Below are 10,963 nucleotides of genomic sequence, written 5' to 3' on the forward strand. Positions count from 1 at the left end.
CTTTTTTGAAGCCGGACCTCACTTAAATGTATGTAAACGATGTCCGGATCCTTCATCCGACCCATCGTTGGTTAGGTAATCAAAAGACCTTTCCAACAAGTCCACAACATTGAAGATCTGGCAACCCTGTCTCGAGTTATGACCACTTAAGTGATATTTATGTGCTTTTTTGAAGCCGGATCTCACTTAAATGTATGTAAACGATGTCCGGTTCCTTCATCCGACCCGTCGTTGGTTAGGTAATCAAGAGACCTTTCCAACAAGTCCACATCATTGAAGATCTGGCGACCCTGTCTCGAGTTTTTTGAAGCCGGATCTCACTTAAATGTATGTAAACGATGTCCGGATCCATCATCCGACCCATCGTTGGTTAGGTAATCAAGAGACCTTTCCAACGAGTCCACAACATTGAAGATCTGGCAATCCTGTCCCGAATTATGACCACTTAAGTTATATATGCGTACTTATTTTTCTGGATCTAAAAAAATAGCTGAAATATGTGTCCAATGTTACCCATTGTTGGTAAAAAGTGAGGAAGGCATCAACCACATAGGTGGATTTAGTTAGTTTTTTAGCATAACTTTTGAAGTACTTAACTAAACTACATGATTTTTAATAGCGACTTATGGGACCCCAAGACGGATCGAATGACGCCAAAACGGACAAAATCGGTTCAGCTAATGTCGAGATAATCGAGTGACAATTTTTTGATCAACATCCCACCACACACACAGACATTTGCTCAGAATTTGATTCTGAGTCGATAGGTATACATGAAGGTGGGTCTAGGAGGTCTAATTGAGAAGTTCATTTTTCGAGTGATTTTATAGCCTTTCCTCAGTAACGTGAGGAAGGCAAAAATCATTTTCGCTTGCGAACTTGCTTTACCAGCGAAAAAGCGAGCAGGCAAATCACGCAAAAGAAAATCGCTCCCGAACATCACTTAACATTGTTTGTTTCACTTTGTTTACACACATTGCACATCTACAAAAAGTGACAGGTTATTTTTCGACGTGTGACGATACACTTGCAAGTGTAGTACATAGTGAAAAAAATGTTCCACCGAATAATCAAGATGATGATTTTTGGAGATTCCTTTTACCGATTTTTCGTGCACGAGAGAGGATTTTTTCTCTTGATGACCGTCAAAAGATTTTCTTTTGATGATGATTCTTCCATCGCTGTTCAAAACATATAAAAAAAGCAAAACGTAAATTGTATGCCTGTATGGCTAAAAATACCTATTTATATTTCAAACAAGATATCATTAAATTTATCATGTTACTTAAAAATTTAAAAAGGCTATGCATTTATGAAATCAATTTTGTATTGCATTTTTTTTGTGTTAAATGAACTCACAATTTGAATTGTCAAAAGTTTAAAAATGTTTTTATGGAACTATTAATTTACTGAAGATCAGTCTAAAATCAAACAAAATTTTTATTGAAATTGATTTTAGATTTCTCGAGTAAGTGCTAATCAATTCATAATTATTCCTCTTTAAAAAAAAATCTTCAACATTATTTAAAAAATGTTTGAAAGCATCAAATAAAACTCAAGATTGATTCATTTTTGACATGAAATAATAGGACAAACTGCTGAGACATCAATTTTAAAATTTGAATAAATTCACACAACTAAAGCATACAATGTTTCGCAGGAGAATTAAAATTCTGCTACGTTTAATTCAGTTAAACATTAGTGACAAGTTATTACTCCACATTGAACTTCTTCTGGCAAATTCCACCCATCAAGTTCAAATCCATAACTGACGAGCATTACTCATCCACTCTGACCAAACTGCATCAGCATTCTCAGCCGATAGGACAATCGACCCACCGAGTGACACTGCAGTGCGTTTAGCCTCATTAGCCACAACAGGAAAGACCTCAAGAACGCGAACGGTCGACCTGAATACTAATCCAGGTTCTTCCACGTGCTGCTTTTGCTTTCAGTTTGCCAAATAGATTAGATATATTGTTACAATGCTGTGGTGAACTCTGCACACACGGTAGCGACGACCTTCTGCGGTCCCCCTTCAGGGAAGGTTCATCGCTTTGGCGCGCGTAAAAAGCATTCAAGTCTCCGCTTGCGATTATCGCGACGCGTCGTCTTTTCGTTACATTATTCGGGTCCGGCCGGGGACCGCCGAGGGCATGTTACGTTATCACGGCGGGGGCATCCGCCTTTGGAATTCGGTTTTGGCCCGCGAAGACACCAGCGATTAATTTTGCATGGTATTTTGGTGCGTGGTCCTCCCGCGCGGGGACGCGTCCTCTGCGGAACTTCTTCGTTTTTCGTTACATAAAAGCAGATGAAGAATTGGCGGCTATACGCGGTCATGTTGGGCTACCTTCTGGGTCATCAGTGGCTTGTTTGCTTGCCCGGAGGGCACTGCTTATCAGCAAAAAGCGATGAGATCCATCGGCATAATGTTGGGCGATTTATCAAGCTGAAATAATGAAGTTCCGCTGCATTTCATGGAAAAATGAGAAAAACGTAAATCAGTATAAATTGATATTTTGAGACAGGTTGCACGGAATTGGTTTTCCATATTTTGCCTTAACAGCCTTGTTAAAGGAATAATGCAGGTCATTCGCGCAAATATAAGTATATATTTTTTAAATTGCAAATCAATTTGCACAAAACCCTGTGAGCAAAAGACAAAAAATCACCTGTATTTAATAGTAATGTATGTAAAAAGTTGCAAAAATGCAGATTTTTTCAGTACGAGTCGTGCATTTATCCATCGAAGTTTAATGAGTATGTTGAAATAAAAAATCCAAATTCTGAAAATATCCCAAAAATACTCAAAGATTTCTAAAACCCCAAAACCAGTTTTAACATTGTTATATTTGGCATAAAAAGTACAAATATAACAAAGTTAAAACTGTTTTTTAGTTGTAGAAACCTTCAAGCATTCTTCTGCAAACTGATTTTATATTCAAAAATGCAATCATCTGAATACAGTCAGTCATCTGAATACAAAAGCACATTTAGCTAAAAGTAGTTTCGCTTAATGAACATTTCGCCGAATGTCGTTTCGCTGATTAGACATTTTGCGTAAAGTATATTTCTACATTTAAAAAAGTATCGGTAGTGTTTTAAATATAATTTTCAATAGCAGATTTTTATAAAACGTTTGAAAATCCAAAACTAAGTCTTGCAGAATTAACTGCATCCCAAAAATTTGCAAATATGCCAAACTTGCAAAAAATGTTTAAATTTTATTTATTTTTGAAACTTGAAACTTAAACTTTGAAAAATATTTGCAACGGCCTGATTTTTGAAATTTTATTGGTTTTTGAAAGAATAGTTTTTTATGAAATTGTATTGATTTTTGAAATTTTATTCATTTTTGAAACCTTATATTTTATTGAAATTTTATTTATTGTTAAAAATTTATTTATTTTTGAAATTTTATAAATTTTAAAAATTTTGTTTATTTTTGAAAATTTATTTATTTTCGATTTTTTTTGGCTGTGGTTTTAATTATTTTTGAAATTTTATTTATTTTTAAAATTTTAATTGTTGGCGAAAAAATAAAAAAAAAATAAAAATTTAAATTACAAGCCTAGGTTTCAACATTTGGATGAAAAAGTGATTTTAAAACACTTTTACAGGCGTACAGTTGCTTTCCAATAATTTGTTTTGAAAATATCGAGGTATTGACGGCTTTCTTTTTTCGCAAAAAAAAAACTTTTCGTGGGACTGTACATTAGTAATTCATGAAAATTTAAAATGTTTTCAAAGGAGTTCAAATATGCTGAATATGATTATAAACGCAGGAATATGTATTTTAACTGGTTTTCAGTTGATTTAACTTTAATTTTCATTAAAATTTTGGAGTTTTTCGAAAAAATATTTTTTTGCCCCCTGATTATCAGGACAACTTTGCTTTGAAAAATATTTGCAACGGCCTTAATTATTTTTAAAATTTAGGCCGATGCAAATATTTAAAAAAGTTTTTGTCCCTCGGCCCTGGCCAAGGTCAAGGGGGGGGGGGGGGCAAAAAAATAAAAAAAATATAAAAATTTAAATAACAAGCCATAGTCTTCACATTTCAATGAAAAAAGTGTTTTAAAATGCATTTTACACTAGTTCAGTTGTTTTGCAATCATTAGTTTTCAAAAAATCTAAGATCTGACAAAAACAAAAATTGTATCGAAAAAAAAGATTTTGCATCGAAAATTTTCAAAAAATCTTAAGATTTTTTAACAAACCCAAACATGCTAAAAATGATTTTAAATGCAGGAGAATGTATTTTAATTTGATTTCAGCTGGTTGCACTTGAATTTTCATTGAAATTTTGAAGTTTATTGTAAAAATATTTTTTTTGCCCCCTGATTTTTCGGGCCAATTTCGAAGGGGGGGGGGAGGGGGGGGTGACAAAAACTTTTAAAAATATTTGTACCAGCCTTATATAATCTAAAATTTTTTTTCTATTTGAAATTTTATACATTTTTGAAACTTAATTTATTTTTAAAGTTTTATTAATTTTCGAAATTTTATTTATATTCTATATTTTATTTAGTTTTAAAATTTTATTTTTTAAAGCCTTATTTATTTGTGAAATTTTATTTATTTTGAAAACATTTTTTTTAAATGTTTAATATTTTTGAAGTTGTATTTATTTTTGGAATTCTATTAATTTTCGAAATTATACATATTTTTAAAATTTTATTTATTCTTGAAATTTTAATATTTTTTTGAAATTTTTATTTATTTTTGAAATTTTATTTATTTTTGAAATTTTATTTTTATGTGAAATTTTATCTATTTAATCTATTTTGTTAATTTTTGAAATTTTATTTATTTTTGAAGTTTTATTTATTCAATTCAATTAAATTTATTTTATTAGTAAATAATCATTTTACAATTCCGTTTTTCTTATAACCTAACAAAATTTTGAAGTTCCTTTCAACTATGATTTGAACTATAATTCATTTTGATTGAATTGGATATTCTAACAATGGATTTGGCAAGAAAAGGAAAAAAAACCTTCGAAAATGTTTTATTTATATTTTCAAAATTTTATTTGTTTTTAAAATTTAATCAATTTTTGAAATTTTGTTTACTTTTGAAATTATATTTATTTTTGAAATTTTATTTATATTAAATTTTATTTGTTTATAAAATTTTATTTATTTTAGAAATGTTAAATATTAATGAAATTTTTTTTTATTTTTTTTTCGAATTTTTATTAATTTTTGAAATTTTATTAAATTTAACATTTTTTTGAAATTAGATATTTTTTTTTTATTTCATTTTTATGTTTTGAATTTTATTTGATTTTGAATTTTAATTTATTTTTATAATTATATTATTTTTTAAAATTTAATTTATTTTTAAAATTAGCTTTTTTTTAAAACCTTATTTATTTTTTAAATCATTTTTATTTTTGAAATTTTATTAATTTTAGATTTTTTTTATTAATGAAAATCGCATAGGTTCCGCATAGGTTTATTTTATATCTGAATAAGTCATGTGGTTGCAAAAAAGTAATTTCTTTGGAAATTTAATTGACTTTTCGAATTTTATCTAACTGTGTAATTTTATTGAATTCAGAAATGTTGTTTATTTTTGATTTTTTTTGTTGCTGCATTTTTTTTGTATTTTTGATTTTTTTTCATGTTTGAAACTCACATAAATAAATAAATGAAAGTTGTGAAACTTAAAATTTTTCAATGAGCTGTATTTTTAAATAAATGTGTCCTTAATAAACTGCTTTTTTAAGAATGTAAAAATAAATAAGAATAAATTTGTTAAATAATTAATAGATTCAAAAACTGGTCTAGCCTGGAAAAAATTTATAAATTTTGACAAACCCGATTAATTTTTATTTTCAATTCTGAAAAATGCAAGAAACTCACGAGTTGTATTGCAAAAAAAAAATCACAAAAAAATGTAAACCTATTCATTTCCAAATATAAAAGCGTGCACTAAGTGGCACTAAGTCATAGAATTTTGTGTTGGAAAATCATGTTACTCATGTTCATAAGAATGCAAAAACTGAGAAAAATAAATGAAAATCACTTCCTCAGAAAAAAAATCAAAGAATTGCTTTTGTTTGAAATTATGTTGAAACACGGAAAATGATTACTCCAAATTTGTCAAATCCAACTCCAACTGCTGTCCCTCAAAAAATCCTGACATCATAAATGCCAACTCCATAACAGGTAGTTAATAACTTATCTATGTAAACTTAGAAAATAAGCGATTGAATGTTTTATTCCCTTTTGTCCCTGCTGCCCCCATCTTCTATGTATTTCCATATTTACCCCAGTAGACAGATAACCCAATTCGCAGACTGTAGTCCTTGCTGTAGTCCCGGTTTGCCTCCTTCACTAATTTAAAAAAAAAAAAACAAAATTATTACTTAGAAACATCCACAAGTGAATCGCAAATGACATAAACCCCCAACAATGTTCAATACACTCACCCCAAAACACGCGATGTCCCTGTATGATGCAAGAGTTTCATATTCAAAAAAATAATATTTATTTTTCACAAATTATACCATTTGTGTCACCACGACCGTAACGGTGGCCCACCCCCAGCATCCGCCAAGCCAAGCCAGGATTATTACTTCACACGCAAAGATTTGCCTTTATTTGTATCCATTTTTCTCTTTCTCTTCGACGACGAGGGGCCGCGCGAATAAAAATGTGTGTCGACTTTCTCCTTCGTTCGGCATTCGAATCCTTCGTTCCGGTCCAATATTGTCAATATCTGCGTGCGGAGAGACAAGGTAGAGAGACAAAACACGCTTGTCATCGCGGCGGGAGATAATCCGAATTTTGTTACATCGTTTAGGGATGCCTTAATGGTGACGCGACGCCATTATGGCACACCCCGTTTGACAGGTGCGCGACATCCGCCATAAAAATGGCGCGCGCGCCCGTTCGACCCCGAATGTTCGCGATGATTTATTTTCGGGGTTAATTACTCGGACGGCACATCCCTGATTTCCATTTTCGCACAAACGCATGCTGGCAATTTCCCATGACTGTGTTACGATGGTTGATCAAACGGCCGATTGGTACGCGTTGTTGTTGTTGTTGCCATAATATTGCCACACACATGGCGTTTGGGCACGTCCGCGGTCTCGCGTAGGCAAATAAAATTGCTGGAAGACATATTTTTCGCAGACGACGACGGAGACAGTGGCAAAGCTCGATCAATTTGATTATCATATATTTTGGACGGTCGAGTCGGCTTTTTATGGCTGTTGTATAACCTACATTCCAAACCCTGCCCAACCCACGGTCGGGGATGGGTAATTTGGACTCCTTATCGCGTCGTAACTATCGCTGGGCAGGACAAATTACCTCGCTTTTTTTTGTTATGGCATGTCAACCTTCGTCAATCATTGGTCTTAGCTGGATTTGGGAGAAATGTCTATCAATCAATTTGATCTGATTAGAATTAAAGGAACTGACCTAACCTAATAATGATTTGATTCTTAAACATAGCACTGATTTAGACTAATTATGAAAAACTCAGATAGGAAATGGCTGGCAACACTGTTTAAAAGCACGTTCCGTCAACTAGAACTAGACAATTAATTATTTTAATTTTCCCAACTATTGTCTTCAGCAGCGCTCTATGGTTTCGATCCACCCAGGAAAACAAAAACCGGTTGAGTCGTCTTCTTCACCCACAAAGCCCGCGGGATCAAATCTCGTTCAAGTTGAAGGTGGTCATGATCCAGGTCGCTGCGCAGACAATGAGCCGTGCATCCCCGAAGGTCAACCCGGGGGGGAACCAAACTAGAGATAATCTACCTGTTGATGGCTTGTTTGATGGCTTGTTGGTCCACAATGCCCAGACCACGATGCAACTCGCGCGCGCGCGGTCATCGAAGCCGCGGAGATCTCCCCGTCAAGATTGCCGGAATCGACGACGACGGCGACGAGGAGGACGGCGGGGGGTTGCACAGCAGGTTGACAAAACAATTTGTTAGATAGACTGGCGATGCATCTTAATCTTCGACGCTGTGAGTGGCAGTGGGAGAGTGGAATAGAAAATAGGTTCTTAGAAAACGTGATTGGAGATTTGACGGAGGAGGATGCACCATTGTCACAGAGGTCAGTTCAGCCTCCTTGGAACAGTTGTTTGTTCTAGCAGCGAACCGGATGTTGGGATCAGCTGCAACCCGAATTCCAGAATAAAAAAAAAACGATACAAGTTTTTAACTGAATTAGTTGAAAATTTTAATCTAGGCTGATTGCCTCATGAAATTTGATTTAAAAGTTTCATAATGTTTTTAATAATCTTTTTATTGTGAGCTTGATTTGATTGTATCGATATCGAGAATCAAACCCAAGGCATATCAAAACAGTGCTTTTTCCGTATCGGTCACCTCGGTTCGATGAAAATGAGAAGGTCATTTGCCAAAAGAGAAATTCTCCAAATCTTCGGCCATTAAAAATAGGGTCTTCCCTTTGACCAAAAAGCCATGGTTGCCATGGCCATGGTACAATTTGACAGCTATCCATACCAAAATTGTATCTAGGTATTCTAAAATCTTAATTTTGAGAATTTGTTATGTGTTTTTGGCAAAGTAGGTATACACCAATTTCCCATTACTGAATTCAGTTAAATTTATTGAAATCTACACTACTGAGATTTTCAGTAAATGAAAACTTGCTGAAATTTCAGCAAACTTTGACAGCTCGATACCAATTTTAACTGAAGTTCAGCGAAAATCTAACTGAAAATTTCAGTAGTGCAGTTTTCAGTAAATATTAACTCAAAACGATCATCAGAATTTGCTGTGTAGGTAAGGACAATTCGGAAAAAAATAGACACTCTAAAAAAAATATTTGTTTTTATTCTTAACCCCTTCCCGCCCAGAGAAAAATCGAGATTTTTACGTTTTTCTTCATTATTTGTAGGGGGAGAGGGGGTAATATGCACCCCCTAAGGGAAAGCTGTTATTTCTCAATCATTACAGCATTACTGTGGAAGAATTTTGTTCGATGTTCTAAGTCAACTATTATTCTTCGTCATTCATGTGAAAAAGCCTTAAAAAACCTCAAAATTGTTTGAAAATATCAAATTTCTAATAGCATATCTGATTCATTTCAAACAACCATGCGGGGCAATATGCACCGCAACATTGGGGCAAAATGCACTACAACAACGGGGCAAAATGCACCACAACATGGGGCAAAATGCACCGGGTAAAAGCAGTTCCCACTAGTCACCACTAGGTGACACCGCTGTTTTTACAAAGGAGCTTCACATCGGTGCATTTTGCCCCGACTACGCTTTTTGTAGAAAATTCAATCAAAAATGTATTTTTTGATATTTTTGGTCTCAATTATCTACAGAATAATGAAGATTATGGCAAAAACTATATGCCTCAACACTTACAATATCAGTTAGTGCTTTTTATATTGTCCAAAAATCATAATGAAATTTCAATGAAAATTAGATGAAAACACAACATTTTAATGTTTTGCAAATAACTTAAGCTAATTTTATACTACGAAGCTCAAATTTTTTCAGCATGGTTTAGCAATATTAGGCATCCAATTTCAATGATTTTTTCCCGGACAATTCTTCCAAATACCGAAAAAAGCAGGTGGTGCATTTTGCCCCGAGGGTGCACATTACCCCCTCTCCCCCTAACTGGATGGATCAAATGGATGAAATTTTAATGGTGATAAGTAGGGTTAGTGAATTTTCACGATTTCGTGGACAGCGTGAAATCCGCGAAATAATACCCTGGTTTAATTACTAACATAGGGTTAGTAGTTTTTGACGATTTCGTGAAATTTATCAATTTTCTCAAATCCTTTTTTTTAATAACAACAACAACTTGATAAATATTTTGAATATACATGTATGTCAAGTTGATACGAACCATTTGAAGAAATATATCTAAATAACTAAATTAAGTAATATTTTCATTTGCTGTATTAAAAATTTTACTGCTATTTTATTTGAATGATTAAGTTTTGGAAGAAATTAAAAGAATTAAGCTTAAAATAAAATGAAGAGTATTTTTTTTCTTTGGAATCATATTTTAAAAACATATCAAATTTTCATTTTTTCCAGTGAAAGTTATAAAATATTACTTTTTTTGTTTTCCTTTCTCAAAAATTTAAATTTTGTTAAAAATGATATTATTTTTGCAAATTGTTAAATTTAGTACCGTAAACCGGGGTGACTTTGATAGGATTTCAATTTGTTTTTGGAATATTTTCCAACAGGTGAGGTTTTTCTCAAGATTATTATTTTTAAAACATGTACTGGGGTAGGCCACACAAAGTCCATGAACTATTTTGGAAAAAAAGTTTTTTCAATAGTGTTTAGAAAAATATTTACGTTTAAAATTCTTAGTTTTAATTCCGGGGGGACTTTGATAGTCATAGATTTTTTGTTAAAATCATATTTAAGATGCTCAAACCTTATTTGTACGTTGAATATACCATTACTGAAGTAGATAATAAAGGTTTTAGTAAAAAAAATATCAATGTTTATATTTAGTTAACTAAATTTATAAGCTTTTTAACAAAATACATACAAATTTTAGGTAAAATTGTTAATAAGTCGGAATTTTACCTGAAATTTGTTTAACTAAATTTGTTTATAAAATTATCGATAAATAATTGCATTTTATACTGAATTCGAAGCACGAATCACAATTTTTCACACTTGACATGAACTTTGTTCATTTGAAATTGCCTTTAAATTTGGATTTTTTTTTAAATTGTGTTTCTAAAACACATATTATTTATTATTTACAAACTTATTTAACCTTCTCCTAGTGGACAATTGTCCAAAGAATCCGAAAATGCAATCCGTTTTCCGATTTAAAATAATTTTCACTGAGAAAATCATGACACTTTGAGAAGTTTAAAATAATGACTTTCATCAACATTTTCTTAACTATAGTTAACTAACTTTTTAAACTTTTCAAAATTTTATGAAAGGTTCTTTTTGAGGTACT

This window comes from Culex pipiens, chromosome 3, assembly GCF_016801865.2.
Source record: "Culex pipiens pallens isolate TS chromosome 3, TS_CPP_V2, whole genome shotgun sequence".
NCBI classification, from domain to species: Eukaryota; Metazoa; Arthropoda; class Insecta; order Diptera; family Culicidae; genus Culex; species Culex pipiens.